The sequence below is a fragment of the Echinops telfairi genome, unplaced genomic scaffold, assembly GCF_000313985.2.
Source record: "Echinops telfairi isolate 266 unplaced genomic scaffold, ASM31398v2 ScPeMD7_7420;HRSCAF=8458, whole genome shotgun sequence".
Classification (NCBI taxonomy): domain Eukaryota; kingdom Metazoa; phylum Chordata; class Mammalia; order Afrosoricida; family Tenrecidae; genus Echinops; species Echinops telfairi.
The window spans coordinates 36,064,351-36,087,468 of NW_022111320.1; the positions used below are offsets into that span (position 1 = coordinate 36,064,351).

Sequence of the window (23,118 nt, forward strand, 5' to 3'; positions counted from 1 at the left end):
ATGTTGATTGTTAGATGTTCCATTTCACTTTTGACCAATTTTTAAGAAATTTTTAGTTAAAAAGTATTTTAGTATGCTGAAAAGTAGTACAATTTAATTTTCTAGTATTCACTTTTAAAAGATCTCTTTCTCCAAACTACAACATAAATTTCAAGGCAAAAATTAAAATAAATGAAATGTGCCTTTTTGTGTAATTCCAAGGACTGAGTCATGATTTGCCGTCTGTGTCTTGGTGGGGGCGGCTGGACAAGGGTAACTTATTGAAGGAGCTATAGAAAGAGAATGAATAATTGAAAATCATGCCAGAGAGCTGTCTTAATTTCATTAAGATAGCAACGCAGATAAAAAGCAAAAATTGTATTAAAAAAAGAAGAAGCTTATCTCTACTTTTCTTTCCTACACAACGTCGTCTCAATCTACAGAGCCCTGAGCATCTTTCAGTCAGTTCCTTTCAGTGATACATCTGCAGGACCCAGAGGAGATAAAGGCAAGCATTATAATGAACAAGAAACTGAAAATCAGCTGGTTAATCTGTTATTGATCTGGGTCTACTGAGTAGCGCAGTCTGCTTCACATCAAGCTTGGGCTTTGGGGCACCGTGAAAAAGAGGGAGTAAGAATTGTCTGACATCACCAACATTTCCCTTCTCACTCATCGGTGCCTGCCTTCCCCATGGTTACAGCTTTTTGTTATGGCTTGGTTTCTTTTGAATTAAAAAAGGTAAGTGTTTCTACTATCAAATTGACGGTAACGTATTTGCTAAAACCACAGGACCCTAGAACAGTCCAGGCACGACAAACTCATCGTCCACAAAGCAGCTGAGGTGTTCTTTTAAGAAGTAAATCCTCTTAAGACGCTCTACTTTAAAGCACTTCAAACGTTTCCCTTTGCTCCTAGAAAATAAATGACAAGATGCTTAATGTGGCCCAAAAGGCACTGCATGATCTAGTGCCAGCCTGGATTTAAGCCCCTCTACCCTGCCCACAGGAAGAATCCAGCCACCTTGGTCCCAGTTCTGTTTTGAGATCATTCTCACTTGGTATACACCCTTACAATCCTTCACCCACTTATCCTGCAAAGTTAGGCTTTAAATGTGTGTTTTCCCCAAAGGTTAGTGCTTTCTTGCTACACCTTCCTCATTCCCCATATGATACCCTTTTAGACAAAAATGACAAAGGCTCATGCCATAAAGTCAAATTCTGCACCATAACCTTATAGGGCGGTGGTTCTCAACCTTCCTAATGCCGTGACCCTTTAATACAGTTCCTCGTGTTGTGGTGACCCCCAACCATACAATTATTTTCGTTGCTGCTTCATAACTGAAATTTTACTACTGTTATGAATTGGGTGGCGCCTGTGAAAGGGTCATTCCACCTCCAAAGTGCTCACAACCCACAGGCTGAGAACCACTGCTATAGGGGGCACAGAACTAAAACTGACCCTTTGGGCTTCTGAGCCTCTGAGTCTTCACCAGAGCAGAAAGCTTCGGCTGTCTTTTGTGGAGCAGCTGGTAGGTTCGAACTGCTGAACTCGCGGTGGGCAGCCAAGGCATAATCTGCACCATCAGGGCAGCCTTGACTTATGTTGCAAATGCATTCCCCTCCCCACCAAAGTAACTACATTCTTGCTACCCCTTCTTCACAATAGCACTTCAAAATTATTTGTCATAATCTTCTTCAAAACTCACTGAAACAGTGAGTTGGTGCTGATCTCGGTCTTTTCCTGTCGAATGTGGACATCCATCATGGCTGTTTTACTCTTTACTAATGGTCTGTCCCTACCCTCCGTGCCGCACTTCCCTAGAGCAGTGCTTTACATATACACTAAGCGTTTCCACATGGGGATATTAACACCGCCTTCATTACAGGGTTATTTTGAAAATTAAACTGAACAGTTCACATAAATCCCAGGGCCTGGAACCTGGCCAACATGCAACACATAAGTTGTCATTATTACTATTGATTTTATATGAGTGCTATAAATAAGGCCAATTTAGCAATATTTATCAAAATTGTCCAAAGAGTAAATACCATCTGACACAGCTCCATTCCTAGTCCTTAAAAAGCTATGCAGAATGTTGATAACTAAGAATATGCAATATGTTTTTTTTTTTTTTAATAAAGCATTTTGGTGATGGTGACTACTTAAATAAAGCACAGAACATGCTCAGTGAATCTACAGACACGGGAAAGCACTTTGGTAATGAATTCAGGCAGTCCTTCAATAAGACACAGTTTAGAAACCTTAACAAGGGTACTCTCATGACATGCTACATTTTTGCATTTACAAACTACTACTGGTTTTACACATGATCCAAGATCAGAAATCAGTATCACAATCAGGGAGACAAAATATAATGCCATAGCAATTCACAACTACTGCACTAAAAAATAAACATTTTTACTAATATCCCTGGGCTGTACTTGACCTTTTCCTCTTTTACCAACCACCTCCCCACCTTGATTCAAAGGGTTTCTATATGATATAGTCAATCAGTAAGAGTGAGGTTTTGTTTTGTTTTTTAAAGTATTTGCATCACTTGTCAACTTCAGATAAAAATAATACTGGAAAGAAAGAGAATGGTTCACAATTAAACAACTTTAGATATTCGTTCACTTATTATTTTATGATTCTTCAAATTAAATGTACTGCTCTTTATACTGTTATTTCCCAAAGTGTATAATAATGCTCTGGGGGAAGAAGGGGCATGCAATTATGGTGTGTGCGATGGGGGGTGTGGGGTGGGAGGGGTAGCACAAAAAGCAGACACCACTGAAGCAGAACACTGTCAGAGTGCCAGAAGAGGTGCCCCTCAGGTCGGAAAACACTCAAACTGTGTCTGAGGAAGAGCTGCCTTCTCAAGGTAGAGCCGACCATTTGAGTAAAGCCTGCAGGACGAAAGTGTTTGGGACCGTCATTTGCTGATGGGACCTAACTCAAAATGAGAAGAAATAGCTGAAAACATCAATGAATAATTGGAACTAGGCATGTATGATGCATGAATCTGAAAGTGGTCAAAAGTGAAATGGAACCCATAAAATCAATACTCTAAGCATTAGTGAGCTGAAATGAACCTGTATTGGCCATTTTGTATCAGAAAATCATGTGGCTTACTATGCAGGAAAAGACACATTCAAAAGGAATGGCATAGCATTCATCTTCAAAAAGAACACGCCAAAATCTATCTTGATGGTTCTCAGCTACTAAATGACACAGCGTCTGGGATCTTAAAGGCTTGAAGTTAAACAAGCGGCCATCTAGCAGAGAAGCAACAAAGCCCACATGGAAGAAGCACACCATTCTGTGTGATCATGAGGTGTCAACAGGAAGATGTTTCAGAATTTTAAAAACAAGCAACCAAATCAATGTGAAATGGTGTGGACTAGTGGAGATCCAAAACCAACCTGTAAGATAACTGGACAATTTCTCTCAGAAGGGCCACACTGAAGGGATGATAAATCCAGAGGGTAGTATAGTACTGATGAACCACATAACTATGCTCTAGCTCTTTAATATTTCCTCCCCTTAATATTATGATCTTAGTTTTACCTCAATCATGCTAGATTTGCGTATGTTCATTTGTGTATTTAAGATCATGCTGTACATGAAAGCCAAGATAGATAACCCTTCAGAAACAGTAACAGGAGCAATGGTTCCCTGAGGGTACAGAAGGGGGGCGGGGCAGATAGCATTGATGACTGTATAACCCCACTCGATGGAATTGAACAGAATTGTATGTGAGTGGATATATTGGATTGTGTAAGATATGGCACACACACACACCTATTACAGGAAAACAAAAGGTTCCTGGTAACTAGGAGGGTGGGGGGATGGGATAAAGGAGATTTGATAACAAGGGATTCAAGAAGAAAATGCTTTAAAACTGATTGTGGTAGCAGTTGTACAATATTGATGGATGTGCTTGAACTATGGAATGTAATGGTATCTGTAAGAGCTCCCAATAAAATGATAAAGAAAGGAATGAAAAATCTATCTTGAAGTATAATGCTACCTGTGACAGGATAATGTCTAACTGCATATAAGTAAACCAAAGCAATACAACTACGACCCAAGTTCATTCACCAACCACTAACGCTGGCGAGGAAGCTGAAGAATTCTACCAACATCTTCAGTCAGTTCATCACACTTGCAATCAAACTGCACTGGTGATTGGAATGCAAAAGCTGTAAACAAAAAGGAAAGAAGCATAGTTGGAAAATATGGATAGAAATACAGCTGGAGATTACCAGGTAAAAATTTACAAGACCAACAACTTGATCACAGAAAATATCTTTTTTCAGCAACACAAAGGTGACTGTACACATGGGCTTCTACAGATATCATGCACAGAATTCAAACGACTATATCTGTGGGAAGAGATAACGGAGAAACTCAGTCCCCGCACCTGAAACCATGCCAGGGCTGACCGTGGAACAGAGTATCAATTGCTCATACGTAGTTCAGGATAAATCTGAAGAAAAGGGAAACAAATCCCCCAAAACTAAAATACGACCTGAGTCTATCACACCACCACCCCCAAATTTTAGAGGCCATCTCGACAACAGATTTGATGCGCTGACTCCTAGTGACAGAAGACCTGAGGTGCTGTGGGAAGACATGAGGAACATCCTTCATGAAGGAAGCAGAAGGTCATTACAAAGACAAGAAAGACTGAAAAGATAAGCATGAATGTCAGAAGAGACTCTGATAGTTGCTCTTAGTCGAAGAGCCACTAAGGTAAATGGAAGAATTGATGACATCAAAGTGCTGAAGAGAACATTTCAAATGGCAGCTCGAGAAGACAGAATCAAATATTATAATGCAATGTGTGAACATCTAGAGTTAGAAAATAAAAAATGAAGAACACACTCAACATATCTTAAACTGAAAGGACTCGAGGAAAAGATGCACGCCTCAAGTAATCATACTGAAAGATTCCATGGGCAAAATATTGAATGATGCAGGAAGCATCAAAGGAAGACAGAGAGAATACAAAGAACCAAAAAGAACTAGTCAACATTCAGCCTTTTCCAAAGGTAGCAAATGGTGCTGAAAGAAAAAAGCCAAGCTGCACTGAAAGCCTTAGCCCAAAACAAGGCTCCAGGAATTGACTAGACTCCAAATGAAATGTTTCAACAAGCTGATGAAGGACCAGAAGCACTCACGCATCGACATGACAAGAAATTTGGAGGAGAGCTACTTGGCTAAGTAACTAGATGAGAGTCCATGGACTCAAACGTAAGAACAATTGTGAGGGTGGTCAGGACTAGGCGGTGTCTCATTCCATTTCACATAAGACTGTTATGAGTCCAAACTGGCTTGATGGCACCTAATAAAACAGCATGTCTTGATATTTGGCCTCTTGGAGCTGCTGGGGCCTGAGAAAGCATGTTATTAACCTAAGAATGGAGTAAAGGTTTTTTTGTTTTGCTTTGATTTTTCCCTCCTCTTTTTCTTCTAGGCTCCTTAGCCACATTAGCCAGTACATCATTTCCATCCTTCATGATTTCTCTGCAGGAGTTCCTGGGTGGCACAGGGTCAAAGTCCACCTTGGTAGACAGGCCTGGCAATCTGCTTCCAAAGAGTGACAACCTGGAAGGTGCCCAGGCAGCAGTTCCCCTCCCACACATGGATTCACTGTGAACCAGAAGCAGCTCCGCGGTCGCTAGCAATGACCTCTCTCTACCACTGCTTTTATTGTCACTACTTGCAGCCCGTGAACAACCCTAGAGCCCTGCATAAGACACGAGCATCAGCACGCTCTTTTTTCTCCTGGTGGGATATTACGTAGGGCTTTGACTTCCCCGCTGACAAGAGATTAGAAGCAAAAGCTATGACTTCCCAGGTATACGTTCTAGCTCCATCTCCCAGAAGAGGCCACATTTTGGCAAATTGTATAGAACTTCCTCTTAGCATCATTCTCTTATCCGCAAAGTATGGATAATAGCAGAATCGAAATCATACAGCAGGTGTAAGGACTAAATAAGATATGCCTGACTCACAGTAAACTTTCCACAAATGCTAACTACTATTATTTTAATTATCATCATCACATTGAGGCTGATGGTTGACAACTACTCATTTCACATACTCCGCGGGATGAGAAGGAGTGCAAAATGAATTGCCGTCTGGCTCGTCCAATCCAGAAGCTTGTAAGAAAAACAGAGAGGTTCAGGCCTACCTCCTACTCTGAAGCACTGCTGGCTCATCATCAAAAACGTTCACAACACACCTTAACTCTGGTAACTTTGTATATAATCTTCTCCTGGTCAAAAAATACACTAGCTCTCAACCATACTTTATAATAGTAGGATCAAGTTAAGGCTTTTAATGTTCCTTTAAGCTTTTAACAAAATGGGGGGGGGATCAAAATAATTGAAATGATGGCAGTAATTACGCTTCTTAAAATTAAGTACGGCTATATAATGTAACCTCTTCTTCTTTTTTTTAACATACACCTAAGTAATCATTAGAAAGCAGTAGTTATGGATAGCCAACTATGGCGCTTAGCTGCAAACTGGTAAGTCCGAAGTTCAAAACTACCAGCTGTTCCACAAGAGAAAGATGAGGTAGTTCACTTCTGTGAGGATTTGTTCCCTGTGGGGGCAGTTCTACTCTGTTCTACAGGCTCACTCAGAATCAACTCAGAGACACGGGCTTTAATAAATCCATGGACTCTCATCTTAAATGGAAGGGTCCTCCCTCCCAATGTAATAAAAAGAAAAAAGTAAGACAGAGTCCTGCTGTATGTTAACAATCTGACCCTATTACCATATTCCAAAGAGAGACTCCAGGAACAGATTAAACTTTTAGTCTATTATTGTCAGAACAAATAAATATCAATTATGCCACAGCTAAAATTATATTAGTGGCAAATACTCTTCAGAAATCTGTTCAACGAATTAGCTTATTTAATAAGAAATTCAACCCAAACACAAGAGACTTTTGTGTAAAAATAGTTAAACAGAGTGCCTTTGTATATCACTCTCATATAAACATCAGGCTTAACAAATACCTGTGAAAAAGATTTAAATAAGACACAGAAACCCTCCGTTCTTTGCTTGCCTAACTCAATTAGGTTTCAAATTGCCCAGCAGTCCCAAAGGATCAAGTTCACTAAGTGTAGTGATCATACTGCTGTATCCCAACCTCAAGCTCTTGATAAGCTAAGACACCTTCTCTAGTAGATACATCTGTTTTATAACATGAATCTCACACTTGCTTTTGCTCACTAGAAGGAAATTCTTTTCCTCTGTTCAGTTGGGGGAAAACAAGCTAGCATAACTTCAAATGAGCTGCCATGTCTCCAAAGTTACAGGACTTGTATACTGAATTTCTAGAAAAAAATACAGTAAGGTTGACACATTATGTCCATCTCAGTGGTTTGCCTTGGTGACACAACAGTTGAGCGCTCAGCCGCTAACTGCAAGGTTGGTCATTCAAACCCTCCCACCTGCTGTGGAGGAAAAAGATGTGGCAATATGGTTCTTTAAACATTTCAGCCATGAGATCTCCCTGGGGTAATTCTCCTGTCACCTGGGGTTGCTCTGATTCAGCGGACTGTGAATCAAAATCGACTTCCCAAAAGAACCCCCATAAATGCAAGTGCTTTGTGGTACCAATGCATTCCAAAGGAGGGGACGTCGCTAAGACATAATGTCATGTTTTGAGGGACACAAAACTAAAAACCTACCACCTGCCTGCAAGTTGATTCCAACTCGTTGTTACATGCTGCCCACTCACTTCCGACTCACAGCAACCCTACGAACAGAATGATACACCGTCCAGTCCTGTGCCATCCTCACAACTGTTCTTATGTTTGAGCCCCTCAGTGCAGCCACTATGGCAATCCAGACCACCCAAGTCTTCCTCTTTTTCGCTGCCTGGGTACTTGACCAGGACGGGTCTCTCCTGGCCACCTGTTAGAAGTATGTGAGACAAAGTTTCCCCATCCTTGCCTCTAGGAGCACTCGGGTCATACTTCTTCCAAGACAAACTTGTTTGTCCCTTTGGCAGGCATGGTACTTTCAATATGCTTCACCAATACCATAGTTCAAAGGCATCCTTTTTTTTGAGGGGGGGGGAGTCTTCCTTATTCAATATACAGCTTTCATATGCTTTGTCAAGTGTACCTTAGTCCTCATAGTAACCATCCTTGCTTTCAACACTATAAAGAGGTCTTCTGCACCAGATTGACCTTGTGTAATGCATTGTTCGATCTCTTGACTGCTGCTTCTATGCATACTGATTGTGGATCCAAGCAAAATGAGATCCTTGACAACGTCAATCTTTTCTCCAGTTTTCATGAAGCTGTTTCCAAGACTGTAAAACTTTATGGGAGTAGATAACCTCCTATCTGTCCCATGGAGGGGCTGATAGTTTTGGACCAAATGCCTTGTAGTTAGACACATACTTCCTAAGTTTTTTAAAAGATTCTACAGCACCTTTACATTGTTCACTAAATACCAAAGATGGAATTCTATTAAATCATAGGGGTTTATCATGTGAGATATTTTTCAGTGGTTTTGTTCATAATGAGACTAGCAAGCTATTATATCATTTTCATAGCCTACATTTTATTTTCTAATATTTTCCTTTCTATTATATATATATATATACTTTCATTATAATTAAACTATGAAGTATCATTCCTGACAGACTGAAAATAATTAAAGCATAATTTTGCATAGGCTAATAACAAGCGATTTTTCAAATCTAAAAATATTATAGGCCTGTGAGCATATATAACGAAAGGATTCGATAATACTGTTTTAAATATTATATACTCATATGTATAATATTTTTAAAACAGCCATTTCTATCAATTGCAACTCATGGTGACCTCACAGGGTAGAGCAGAGCCATTCCATAAGGTTTTCAAAACTGTATATCTTTATAGAAGAGGAGCCTAATCTTTTTCCTCAAAGTGGCTGGTAGGTTTGAACCATTGACCTTGTAGTTGGTAGTCCAACACTTAGCACAGTGCACCACCAAACCACTTATGCATATAGTACATCATGTTTATGATGGCTAATCAAACAAAAGGCCCCAAAACTTAGAAATTTCCTTTGTAAGTCAGCTGATTTCAACAATGCCGTTTTATCAATAAAGTTCAACTCAACAGTGTTATATGCATATCTAGGACTCTATTGCGATTAATTAAAATACAAATAAGGAGAGATTTAACCCCAAGGTATTATTTTAACATCTTAAGAAATTATCTAAGCATTGAAGACAAAGCAGGTGCATAAACAAATGTGGTGAAGAAAGCTGATGGTGCCTGGCTTTCAATAGATATAGCATCTGGGGTCTTAAAGGCTTGAAGATAAATAAGCAGCCATCTAGCTGAGAAGCAACAAACCCCACATGGAAGAGGCACACAAGCCTGTGTGATCATGATAAGTCGATAGGATTAGGTAACAGGCATCAAAGAATAAAAAAATCATATCGTTGTATATGAGGGGGAGCGCGGAATGGAGACCCAAAGCCCATCTGTAGGCAACTGGGCATCCCCTTACAGAAGCATCGTGGGGAGGATACGAGCCAGTCAGGGTGCAGTTTGGCACCGATGAAACATACAAATTTCCTCTAGTTCTTTCATGCTTCGTCCCCCTCCCCCCTCCATTATCATGATCCCAATTCCACCTTACAAATCCAGCTAGACCAGAGGATGCACACCGGTACAGATCAGAAATGGAAACACAGGGAATCCAGGGCAGATGAACCTCTCAGGACCAATAATGAGAGCAGACATACCAGAAGAGGAAGGGGAAGGGGTTCCCCCAGAAAGGGGAACTGACCACAATGATCTACATATAACCCCCTCCCTACAGTACGGACAACAGAAAAGTGGTGAGGGGGACATTGGACAGTGTAAGACATGAAAAAAAAAAATTTATAAATTTCAGGGGTTGATGGGGGAGGGAGGGCGGGGGAGGGAAGGGAAGGGAAAAAATGAGGAGCTGATACCAAGGACTGAAGTGGAAAGAAAATGTTTTGAGATTGATGATGGCAACAAATGTACAAATGTGCTTGACACAATGGATGCATGTATAGATTGTGATAAGAGTTGTACGAGCCCCCAATAAAATGAATTTTTAAAAAAAGAAACGATTTAAGAAAGTAGTATCTTGAAATCACAACCTAGAGGGTATTTATTTTTGTGAGAAAAGAGAACTCCTGGCAAATATTACATTTAATGAAATTAAATTGGATTATCCAGTCTATTGATCTAATTCCATGTTTCAGTTTCATAGTCCCTGTCGATGCCATACAGCAAAGAAAAGTAAATAAAATGAACAGGTATTACTTTTTTTTTTCTAAATTAGGAAAACACTGTAAACCCAAAACCAACCAAACCCATTGCGATCGAATCAATTCCAACTCATTGTGACCCTACGTTGGGTTTCCGAAGCTGTAAATCTTTAAAGATGTGGACAGCCGCATCTTTCACTCACATAAGCCACTGGTGGGCTTGAACCACTCGGTTTTTGCTAGCACTTGCTTACCTACTAATGCCACCCAAGTCCCTGAGATAAACACACAGCATTCATAAAATCATCCAATCTCACAAGAACATGTTCGTTTTAGGAATAAGGGCTCCATCAATGTCTTCAAATATGCTGAGTTATCCAAATAGTTTCACCAGCATAGATATAAGGCAATTTTTCTACACTTTACACACACATATACAATATATGCTTTGGTTCCATACTGAGTTGATTATTTTTAAATACCATTTTTCACAAGAAATAATAGTGACAAACAGTACATTTCCACTCAATATTCAGGAAGGAAAATGTATTATTGTAAAACTATGTGCCTTAAAATAATTCAAATATGCCTTGTTTTTAAAAAATGAGAACGACCCTTGGGAGAATATTCCATTTGCAGGGTATGCATAGCATGCATGAGCACATGCATGGGAACGAAGGACCAGCAAGGAAACACATAGTGCTTTAGGGAGCCCACTGGCTGTGGAGAGGTTGCCCTGTTCTTTTCAGAGGTGTAGATGGCTCTCCAGTGGCTCTTCCAGAATCCCCCTGAGGCGCTGGCAGCATTTATGGTTACACATATTGTCCACCACCAAAAGTGACTTTTAGGGACTTATTTTCTGCTGCTATACTCCTTTTAAAAAACAGGTCTCACCTGTCCAAACATGAACAACTTACAAGAATAAACGGCCACTTTTCCCCTGCTACTTCACAAAGGATCTTTTATTTCAAACAAGTCAAAATGTCATGACAAATAACTTCTCCTTTCTTGTAGTTCCTTTTTATAAGATCACTACTGTAAGAACCGTAGTTAGCAGTGTATTACTGCTAACTATGGCTCTTAGGGGAGCATCAATCTAATAAATTAATATTTGGAAGGCAGCCCTTTTTCCTGTCATCATTATTGAAATTGATATAGAAAGGCCAATATTAGAAAAGGTTAGCTCTTTTCCAATTAAAGTTGGTTGGTCTAAAAATATATATTTCTTTTAATTATCACCACTAATACCACTTACATTCAAATGGTTTCCAATACAATGACTTACTCACCTCGAATACTGTTCTACTTTGCACTGCTGGTTACATTTCTCCTTCTGTCCAGCTAAGAACATTTACTCTTCACCATCTCCGCTACCTTGTCAGGCAGTTGCTGTTCGGCCAAACCCCTTTACTCTTGCCTTTCTTACCAAGTTCAAGTTGCTGGTCCTCTCCAATAGGCTCAACTGCATGCTCTAGTCCCACACGTGCAGTTGTCATTCCATCCTGCCACCTTGCCAACCCCATCCCCGTGCTAGGCTGTCTCCATTATCAGCATAATTAATTCGTATGACAGAACAATCACACAGTTATAAATGTACTACCATGTCTCCTCATTAACCTTTTCTCTTTAAATTCATTTCTAGCGTTCATCTCTCCCAGAAAGATTTTTTTAATGGCAAATGCTGAACTGATGAAAGAAGCAGATAGAAATAGAAGGGGGTGAAAGACAAAAACAGACAACACAAATTACACTAGGTATCAAAGATTTCCTATAATTCTGATTATGGTTTTATAATACTGGAGGACATGGAGAGGCTAAACAAATGGTTGTATACTGTAAGTTTTTCACAATAAATTTTCTCCCAATTGGGGGGGGGGGGGATCAAAGTGATGCTGACATGTAGGAGACTAGGATATTAGGCATGTTTGGGTTTCAAATGCACCATGAATCAAAAAAACAAACAGCCAGAGGAAAGCCCTGATAAATTCAACCTGTCTTCCCTTAAGTAGATAAAGCAGTGGAGCGAACCGTAATCGGACCTCTATTCCTGATTCTGACTCTTAGGCAGAAATATAAGAGCACACGCTCAGCTCCTAGTTTGAGGGGTTCGTGAAGCAGTGATGGGCTGCTCCTGCCCTGAAGGACAGGGGCTAGGTGTGGGCAGATCACCCAAAAAAGATCTCAACTTGAACCATGTGCTGCTACGTACATGCATTACAAACAGGCTGTTTAGATGACCCTTGAGATGCTAGCATTACAGTACCAGCGGGGCTGACCCTAAAAGATGGTAAAGTGCCCAAGGGGACCATGAGTCAGCAAGAGCCACATTCATCCAAAGTAAGAGTCCAGAGTCTCTAAAGGCGAGCTAGAGTTCTTGAGTAGTACACAGGGTTGGTTAATGGGCATAAGTGCTAATGACAAGATTAGAAGTTCTTGTCCCCTGGGAGAGGTCTTGAAAGAAAGGTCTGGCATTCTACTTCTAAAAAATCAGCCACTGAAAGCCCTGGAACACAGTTCTAAGTTGACGATCCAGAGAATCAGCTTGGCAGCAACTGGCTGGTTAAAAGTATCCCATCCTCAAGACCTGAGGTCAGAAACCGGAGAAATCACTAAGTTGGTACCACTTCCTTCTCGTGCACAAAAAAAGTCATTTTCTAAAGGCCTAATGTCTCGGACACTCACCGGGGCAGTTCTACCGTGAGATACAGGGTCACCATCAACTCCATGGCAGTGAATTTGGCTTTTGGAATGTCCAAAAGGAGCCCTAGTCGTGCAGTGGGCCATGCAATGGACTGTGAGCCACAGGGTCACCAACAGTTCTGAGGAAGAAAGGATGGCGCTATCGGTTCCCGCAAAGACCAACACCCTCGGCAGCCCTATATAGACAGGGTGAGCAGAGTCAGAATCGACTGACTGAATGGCAGTGGGTTTGGGTTCAAGTTCAGACAAAACATGAGGGTGGAGTAGGAACAATTGAAACCGACTGCATATCCTCCAAGCTGAAACATCAGCTATGGGGCAGGGTGGGGCAATGGGAAGCAGGCACGGGAGTTAAGGGGAGGAAGTGATTCTGTGTGGGGCATCAGAAAGAACTGCTACTAGGGTTTTGGTTCCCACATGCACAGGTTTATTCCAAATGAAATGTGTGTTAACATGTCCCCCCCTGTGGTCAGGAAATGGAGGCAGACAAGTTCTCTCAGTAATACACTTGGCTTCGTCTCCTGGGGGTGCTTTCAAAAACAGCCAAACAGAAACCAAACTCACCTTCACAAGTCGATTCTGACTTAGGGAGACCCTATCAAAACAGTGGACTCTCCTGGCAGGGAGGTCCGCTCAGCAGGTTACAGCAACGGAGGATAGGGGATCCCGGAGGAGTAATACTGATATATTATCTTGAGACTTATTAGGAAAGTTTTAAGAAAACTGAAAACTGCACTGGTGAGGAAAAGGGCAGGAAACTGTACCAAGGAATGGTTCCCCCCCTCACAACAATGTACCTATTCATCCCTCAAGTTTAGCTAGCGTTATCCTATGAACATGCTGGAAACCTTACTCCCATCCACCCCACAGCCCTGATCTTGTCCCTTCAAGACTTCTTTTTGTTCTTCAGACTAAATGAACTTGATTGGGGTCCTCTGAGGATGCCAGAACTGCCATTTGGAGGTGACTTAAATTCAAGAAAGCTCAATTCTTTAGGGATGGGAGTTCATCCCCCTCAAAAATGTACACTTCTAGATGGAGGATTTACTGAGAAGCAGTATCTTCACATTTTGATATTTTTCTCTAATAAAGGTTTCTATGATCCTGGAGCATTACTTTTATAACTAGCCCTTATTCATATAACATAAAACTTCAAAGTGACCAATAAAAAAAAAATCAAAGCACAAAGGAAGACATGCTACTGCTCTAATTTACTACGAATCATGAAAAATCCATATATCCTAATAATTTCAAAGGAACTTTATTTACTGCTTTCCAGGAAACTGACATAACCTCAACAAGTAACACTTTTCTCACTTTTTAAAATTTCTAATGAAGCATTAACGTGCTCTTGACTAAATAACAGCCTTTGGGAACATTATCTAAACTACCTACTATTTATTTTTATTTTTTAAAGACTAAAGCAAAGTTTTTTCATTTACATAACTAATAAAAATCTTACAACTGTATCTTTGCATATTCTTAGCTCTCTTACTTGTCTTACAAGAAGTATAGCCAGGCACTTCTTAGAAATGAGGACGGCAAGACAGTCTGAAATACTTTTGCCATCTTTTTAGGAGAGACCAGTCCTGAGAAAAGGACACCATGCTTGGTCCGGTAGAAGGGGCGTGACAAAGAGGAAGATCCTTACTAACACAGATTGACAAAGTGGCAGCAACAAAGGGCTCAAACTTAAGGGAATTGTGAGGCTGGTGCAGCACCAGGAGCTGCTTCATTTTATTGTACCTAAAAGGTTGCAACCAACCCAGTGGCACCTAACATCTCTCTTCTTTCTTGTTATGGGATTCCCTTCAACTTAAAGCACTAATAAAAACAGTTTACAGATCCCTAAGTAGTCACTGTGACAAGGCAATGCCATTAGTTTAAGTAAATGGGCAAACACAAGAACCAAAAGAAACAATGAGAAAGAATCATGATGAGTCTCTTTCACCCAACTGCGTGTGTGGGTTTTTGAGACCGTAGCTCTTTACAGGAGTAGAAAGCCTAGTCTTTGCCCCACAGAATGGACAGCAGTTTCAAACTGCTAACCTTGCAGTTAGCAGCCCAACATGCAGCCACTATGCCAACCTAAATACAATCCTATCTATTTCAGAGAAGTATTTCCTTAACATTTTGGATACATGTGCATTCTAAGAAAGTGTGTAATCAGAACTTTTTAAGAACAACAACAAAAATGGGTGGTGGAGCCTACCCCTACTCGATCGCTGAGGACAAAGGGGGTGCATTAGCAAAAGTGGTGAAGAAAGCAGATGGTGCCCGGCTAACAAATGATACAGCATCTGGGGTCTTACAGGCTTGAAGACAAACAGGCGGCCATCTAGCTAAGAAACAACAAAACCCACAAGGAAGAAGCACACCAGCCTACCCCGACACGAATGCTGAAGACAAAACGGGTACATAAGCAAATGCGGTGAAGAAAGCTGATGGTGCCAAGCTGTCAAATTACACAGAATATGGGGTCCCACATGCTGGAAGATCAACAAGGGGCCATCTAACTGAGAAACAACAAAGCCCACAGAGAAGAAGTACATCAGCCTGTAAGATGACAAGGCGGCGAAGGGGTCAAGTATCAGGCATCAAAGACAAAAAAAAAAAAAATTCATAACATTGTGAATGAGGGGGAGTGCAGAATGGGGACCCAGGGCCCTTCTGGGGGAAATTGGACATCCCCTTGCAGAAGGGTTGCGGGGAGGTGAGGAGCAAATCGGAATGCAGTGTAGTAATGATGAAACATGCAATTTTCCTCTAGTTCTTAAATGCTTCCTCCACCCCACTACCATGATCCCAATTCTACCTTACATGTCCGGCTGGACCGGAGGAGGTGCACTGGCACAGATAGGAACTGGAAATACAGTGAACCCAGGACAGATGAACCCCCCAGGACCAGTGGAGAGAGTGGCGATGGCAGGAGGGTGGAGGGAAGGAGAGGGAGAAAGGAGGAAAAGAGGACAAGGTCTACATGTGGCCTCCTCCCTGGGGGACGGACAGTGGAGAAGTGGGTGAGGGAGATGTTGGATGGGGTAAGATATGATAAAATAATAATAATTTATAAATTATCAAGGGTTCAGGGGGAGGGGGGAGCGGGGAGGTAGGGGGAAAAATGAGCTGACACCAAGGGCTCAAGTGGAAAGCGGGTGTTGTAAGAATGATGAAGTCAATATATGTACTAATGTGCTGGACACAAATGACGTATGTACAGATTGTGATGCATTGTATGAGCCCCTAATAACATGATTATTTAATTTTTAAAAATGTAATAAACCAGTGGGCAACAGACATGTAAATAGACAATTATAATTAAATGACTTAAGTGAAGTATTTTTTTTTAAATGGGCGGTGGTTTCCATGCCTGTTTTATTTAGAGCGTGCAGGCAAACAGAAGGCCCCGTATTTTGACTTTTTCTATATCCATATTATCAGTTCCCCGGAGCTTCCGCCTCCATAAATCCCCGAGTTTGGCTTTCGGTTTATGGAGTGTATCATTAATAAATAGCAAACCTCCACCTTTTAGCTCCCTTTCAAATTGTGCTGTTTCAAAGTTAAGTAAAAGTCTCCTCTTAAATTACCCTCTGCTGCACTACAACAAATTGTTCTTAAATGTGCTGAAGATGACTGATCAAGTTATATGACACCATAAACCACTTAGGCAGAAACGGCTTTTCCTTTTCATGGCCAATTTTCTTTTACACACGGTCATACGTTTACTGACATATCCTGAAGCATAAGAAAAAATGCCTAAAAGATACAAGATCCCTAAGTCCCTTTAAGATTATACAACTACCTAGAGAGGGAAATGGGATGTCAGGCTTCCTCTTTCCCCACTCCCATTCTCCTAATTTGCACTCATCCTTCAATAGCTAGCTCACACAAGGCCTCCTGGAGCCTCGTTCTCCCCTTCCCACAGGTTCTTAGGGTTCAGTCAGGATCAAACACTTCCTACGATTGCCCTTATGCCAGCATGTCTTGACTCAGAATTTTGCAAATACATAGAATAATTTAATAAATAAATCTTAACATAGAAATTTACATCAATACACTGAATTTGAGTTAATTATCGGTCACCACACTAGACCAGAGGTTCCTTGAGAGGAGAGATTATTTCACCTCCATGTCCTTGGTCTCCTGCTCAAATAAAAAGGCTCTTGCACAAATAAAAACAGACTCTCTGTGATCAGTGCGCCACAAACACCTATGTTATGTACATCTCCAGAAGCACAGGGCCCTTAATGTGTCCTAAACCTTAATGTGTCCTATGAATATACACAACATACGCACCACCACCACCACCACCACCACTCTTTGCCTTTGCTCATACTTTCTGTCTCTGGAATTTCATTGACCTGCCTTGTGGCATGCATTCTGCCTCTTACCTCGGAGCCCCCTCACCTGAGAAATTACTACTGACTTCCTTATCTTTTGTTAAGCTTCACGATTCAGTAATCTGTCACAACCTCTGCACAGCCTTCCCAGCACTCCTCAGTCAAAATTACCTCTATTTCCCATGCTTGCAAATCATTCCTGATGTAACATCATTTGTGACTGGGATCCGAGTCTAATTATACACAAAGATAAACCTCCTCAACCAATAAAGCGCTCGCTCCCTTGGACCAAGGACCATGTCATTCATCTTCATTCAGGCTCACTCCATACATGCTTGTAAGACTTTATGAGCACTCTCTAAATTTTACTGAGTATCTAGCCAGCTTTTCTGCAGCATAGTAATATACAATCAGAATATGAATAGACCAAACAGCATCTGACTGGTGTTTTTAAGTTCACACACATTTTTCAATGCCTTTAAAAAATGGTTTATTTATAAAAACATTGAAGCACTAACTTTTATGGCTCATCTGACTACAAAAACCCAGTCTACAGAAAACTGGATGACTACATTGCAAGATTCTTTCTCGGATGTTGATGTCTCTCCTGTCAACAGCACATTTCTAGATTGTAGTTCTACCACACTAGATTGGCAGTTCGATATTCTAGATATTATTAAAATGTATAAATCTGTATATAAATGTTACAACTGAGGTAACACCATTTTAGAGAGACCAGAAGAGATAATGGGAGATAACCTATAACTTCATTACTCTAACATAATTGTTATAAAACATGTGTTATTTTATTCCTTTCAAGTGTACTCTCATATTCATATTGTATATAGATAAATCATAGATTTCATATAGTTCAATCTATCCATCTTTAAAGGCATCTTTTTGTATCATTGTATAGTTGGACAATTTATTTTTATTAGATATGTAATCCTCTAATGACTGGGTTAACTTGGCTATTTCCCTTGACATAACATTGTTTACTTCCATGCTTTCATTATTACAAGCAGTATTCCATATTTCAAATTATATTCCATGTATTAGAGTACTATAGCGAAGTGAAATTTCTTAATATGATTCTTCTAGCCATTTCTCTGTAACGCCCACCAAATGATTTGGTGGAAGCACACAAATAGTGTGTGAAACACTAATAGAAGGGGTTGCTCCATGTTTCTATTGCTTTGTGTATGAGTCGTTTTCAGAAGCAGGAAGAGAGAGAGGCCTGGGATCATCACATCAACCAGGAGCTGGGCACCTGTGAGATCCCTGCCTGAGGTGGCTGGCAGGGAGCAGAGGCCTTGAGACAGAGCAGAAGAGCCACCTGCTGAGATCAGGGAGGCAGAACAGCAGGTGGGCTTCCTGGCCCATGGAGGTGGAGGCCAAGGGACAGTGTGATGGAGAGGCTGAGGACCAGAGAGACTTGGCTGCCTGCTGGCTAAAAGGCACTGACTGCTAGGACACAAAGACAGTTTTCTCATGTTTTCTGATTCTGGCTTATGGTAACCTGCTAACTTCCCCAATAAATTCCCATAATCATGAGTAATGTGGGCGAGTTCTGTGCGGTCACTGCAATGACTTGTTGAACCCAATCAAAGAAGTAGAGTGCCGCGGGAGGAATGGTTGGTGTCTGAATAACAGTTTAAAAAAGGAAGGAGGATGGAGGCATACCTGGGCCTCAGCTGTGGCAATCAAGCCTTGGGCAGGTGTTTAGGTGAATTCTCTTTGTCAATTGTGTAGCCAGAGGAGGTCAGATGTGTGCCCACCCCACCCCAGCCCTGCCCCCCACTCCCTCACCCCCATGACATTTCCTCAGGTCCCTTATGCTGAATTACTCATTTTAAGGGTGAAGAAACATTTTGTTGCTACTGAAGTTCAGTGCCAACAACATGCTTTCAATTAGAGCTGTATCTTTCAGTCCTCAGCAACAGCAGCACTGTCTATGATTCCTGCTTGCTTTAAATCACAGTTCCTAGATTACGAGCAAGGTTGAACATCTCCCATAAGCTCGTTGGATCACCCTAAAAGGAACAATATTTGTATACTATGCGCATTTACCTGCTTGTGTGGGGGTGGGGTGGGGGGCGGTCACTGGGGTTTGTTTTCTTACTGGTCTGTCCTAACTTACATGCCTGTCTCACTTACTGCAAATGTATTTTCCCCACCTTGTTTTTGGTTCCGACTGGAGTTATCTGTTCCTCCCACTCCCACATATATGCAATCTCACCTAGTCAAATCTGATGTCTCGTTCTTTGTGGTTTCTTCTAGCACTTCGAGTAGGCATCCCCCCCACCAATTTAGTTGCTCCTAGTTTTATTTTTCCTTTCTATTTCACCCATTTGCCCAGGGTCAGGAATATGGTATTTCTGCATGCAAGTCAGAGAGCTGTGCTGCAGATTCCATACACAAAGCATTCAAAATCAATGTTGCTTAAATAAATGTTCTTAATTAAGAGGTGAAATTTAGATTAAAAAAATACTACTTACTATTGTCATCTTATTCATTTTTTTCTTGGTTATTTAATGAATTAAAACTCCAAAAAGACTACAGTGAATGACAAGACAAGGCTGTAGGGTTTGATTGGAGGCCCCTCCCCCTTCTATCGTGGGAATATGAATCATATGGTTTCAGAAATCTGCTTTGTCGGCCAGGCATATTTTAATGTCTGTGGTTAGTTGGATCAACCCTTTTCGCATACATAGCCTACACAGGATCAGGCTGAATAACAGTGTGTTGTTCACATTTCTAAATCATGGTCCTTAGATCTCTTGTTACACACAAACGTGTTCTGCAACTGTGAAGCGCTACTGAATAATTTATTATAACTCACACCATCACTTACACTGCTGTCTAATAACTCAAGAGAATCAGCCACTTTTATTATAATGGTGTCATCGTAGTATTTTAGTCAGTCATCAACTCTTCAACAGACAAATAGGTATGTGTGTGTGTGCACGCGCCTGTGCAATTTTCAGATTTAAACAACCTAGATATCACTTAATGAAGAGAAGGTGGCTTTATTCCTCTTTCACAGCTTGAGTGAGCAGTTTTGCTTTGTGGCAGGGAAACAGTCAATTAAGGCAAATACAATCAAAACATAATACATGTGCTCCCTTGCATTATAGCACTTTGTGGCAAATACCTGCTAATATAATTTGCATTTGAAAACCTGTAATAATATTGCTAAAATGACAACTGCGGAAATCAATCTGAACAGTGAGGTTAATAGCACTGGTTTTCTTTTAACAGTTACAGTTTTTACCTAAAAATGCCTGAGTAGGGTAAATAATAGCTAATACCCCCATCCATTCTTAGATATTTTGAAGAGTTATGCCTAACACATAATCTTTTCTGTTTGCCTACACTATAAAAAAGGAATATGTAGAAAAAAATGTGTCCATATATGCTGTCTGTGATTTGAATATGTTACTTCTAAAAGGAAATGAATAATTCATCATTTTATTATTAATTCTCCATTGCCTATTTAGAGTAATAAATTTAAGGAGACTAAGCTCCACAGTGATAAATAAATGTAGTAGGTATATGGTTTCATGAAACCATCAACTACTTCTAAATATCCCAGGCTGGATGATTTTAAAATGAAAAATCGTCAGCTTTTAACCTTTCTGATAAAACTAAGAAATAGGATGACAATTTAAATACAAAAGTACTACTGCCACAAACATATTGATGGTTTAAAATAAGAGCCTCTACGCATTTATACTTTTATAATATAAACTGAAAAAGCAAACCCATAAAAAAAGCAGCTATCTTTTACAGGGTCATTGAAAATCAAATCAAAGCCAAAGACACTCCCCCAGATTCTGACCTGCACCTTAAATATAATTTCAGAGGGGTTCATGAACTGCCTGAAGCCAACACACAGACCAAGGAGTAATAACTCTTGCCGCAGAGAAATGCAGAAGAAATTATCCATATCAAAAGCCTAGGCTAACAAAGTTATTGTAATTACAATGAAATATAATCCCAACCTTCCTTTTAGCCAAAGCAAATAGAAAATACAATGGAGTGTGGCTGACAGAAGAAAATGGTGTCAGATCAGAAGGTAACGTCTCTGAAACTAACTTCCTAAAGAACTGACGATGTGAATCCTTACCAAAGGGGCAATGAATATATTAAAAGTATTTTCAACAATTTTTATACAGCATCTAGAAATAGTCCTCATCTTCTAAAGACTGAGAACATATAAACAAATACTACTAAGAGATGTAAGGTTAGAAATGAGATTGGCCACTCCTCTCCAATACCATATACACATAGCTCCCCGGCACACAATCAGAACATTGTCCCTGCTGCCTGCAGACCACATCTTAGAATCATCAACACTGTACAATGGCCCAAGCAGCAACTTTCAGTAAACTACAGTGGATATTTGAAACCTTTACACACACCATAATAATGCACCAGAGAATTAAGACTCAGCACAGAAAACAGGGTAAGGGCTCAAGAAATGATATAATCATTCCTGAGTTTGAATACCGGCTCAATTACCCAAAAAAACCACTGTAATGACATTGCAGATTCTCTTCCATAGAGTTGTGATAACTACACTCTTGGGAAGTTAGGAAGAATGAAATGAGTTAATATATGCATAAAGCTTCTAGAAAATTACATATCATGGCATGGTAGATTATGTGTCAGGCTGCTTAACTGCAAGGTCAGCAGTTCAAAACTACTCCTGCAATGATTTACAGTCTCAGAAACCTGCCAAGGCAATTCCACTTCCTATACATAGGGCCACAGGTCGGAATCAACTTGAGGGCAGTGCGTTTGTTTCTTTGGTTTGTGAGGATTAAGCAGGTCAGGTAGGTTAATACGTCAGTTAGATCAGGGTCTAACATACCAGCTTTCATGCAATCCTTCAAAAAGTGTTTGCAGGTATTTTTTTAAACTTTGGTTTAATGTAAAATCCTTCTTAGTTGCGCTGTGCAGTGCGATGAGTCACTTGATCTGGCTCCTCTAGCCATAATCCTGTAACTTTCCCCACTTGTTCTCAAAGGCTTTCCTTTGATTTTAGCCCCGTACTCAAGTTAATCTTTAATTCATGTGATATTACAGGAAAGTCACATCTTACCCTAGAACCACTTCTTATGCCAGAAATCAGTGTAAAAGGCACAATTTGCACAGAGTTAAAGTAACCTTTAAATACCCCTTAAATCACCTTGTAAAGTGTATTGTCCTTCAGTCACATCAACACAACTAGCACTCCTCTAGCACTGTAGCAAATCACTGGTCTTTTCAGCTGAACACCGGACAAAATGGGAGACCGAGTTAGGAAAACTTCAAATCACTCAGAACGGTTCACGCTATGAAACACAACCGAGACAAGAGAGTGAAAGCGCATCCAGCTCACTCAAGTGCACACGCGCTGAGCAGATAGAAAGAAAGGGGCTCTTACAGCTCTTATAACAATCCATACATCAATTGTGTCAAGCATATTTGTACATATGTTGACATCAACATTTTCTAAACATTTTCTTTCTATTTGAGCCCTTGGTATCAGCTCCTCTTTTTTCCCTTCCCTCCCCACCTTCGTGACCCCTTGACAAATTATAAATTATTATTTTATCTCATACCGAAGGCTGTCTTTTTCACCCACATTTTGGCTGTTCATCCCCCTCAGGGGGGTGGGGAGATGTTAATGTGTCGATCATTGTGATCGGTTCCCCCTTCCTCTCCTCTTCCACCCACCTTCCCCCTCCCCTCCACATATTGCTACAGCCATTTCTGTTCCTGAGGGGTTTATCTGGCCTGGATTCCATGTGTTGAGGGCTCTTATCTGTACCAGAGA

General features: G+C 40.6%; 1 protein-coding gene across 1 annotated transcript in view; it reads right to left on the bottom strand.

The window, feature by feature from the left end:
* UBE2E2 (ubiquitin conjugating enzyme E2 E2) overlaps nt 1–23,118 on the bottom strand; it is a 343,460-nt gene that overhangs the window by 278,697 nt on the left and 41,645 nt on the right. The window lies entirely within an intron of this gene.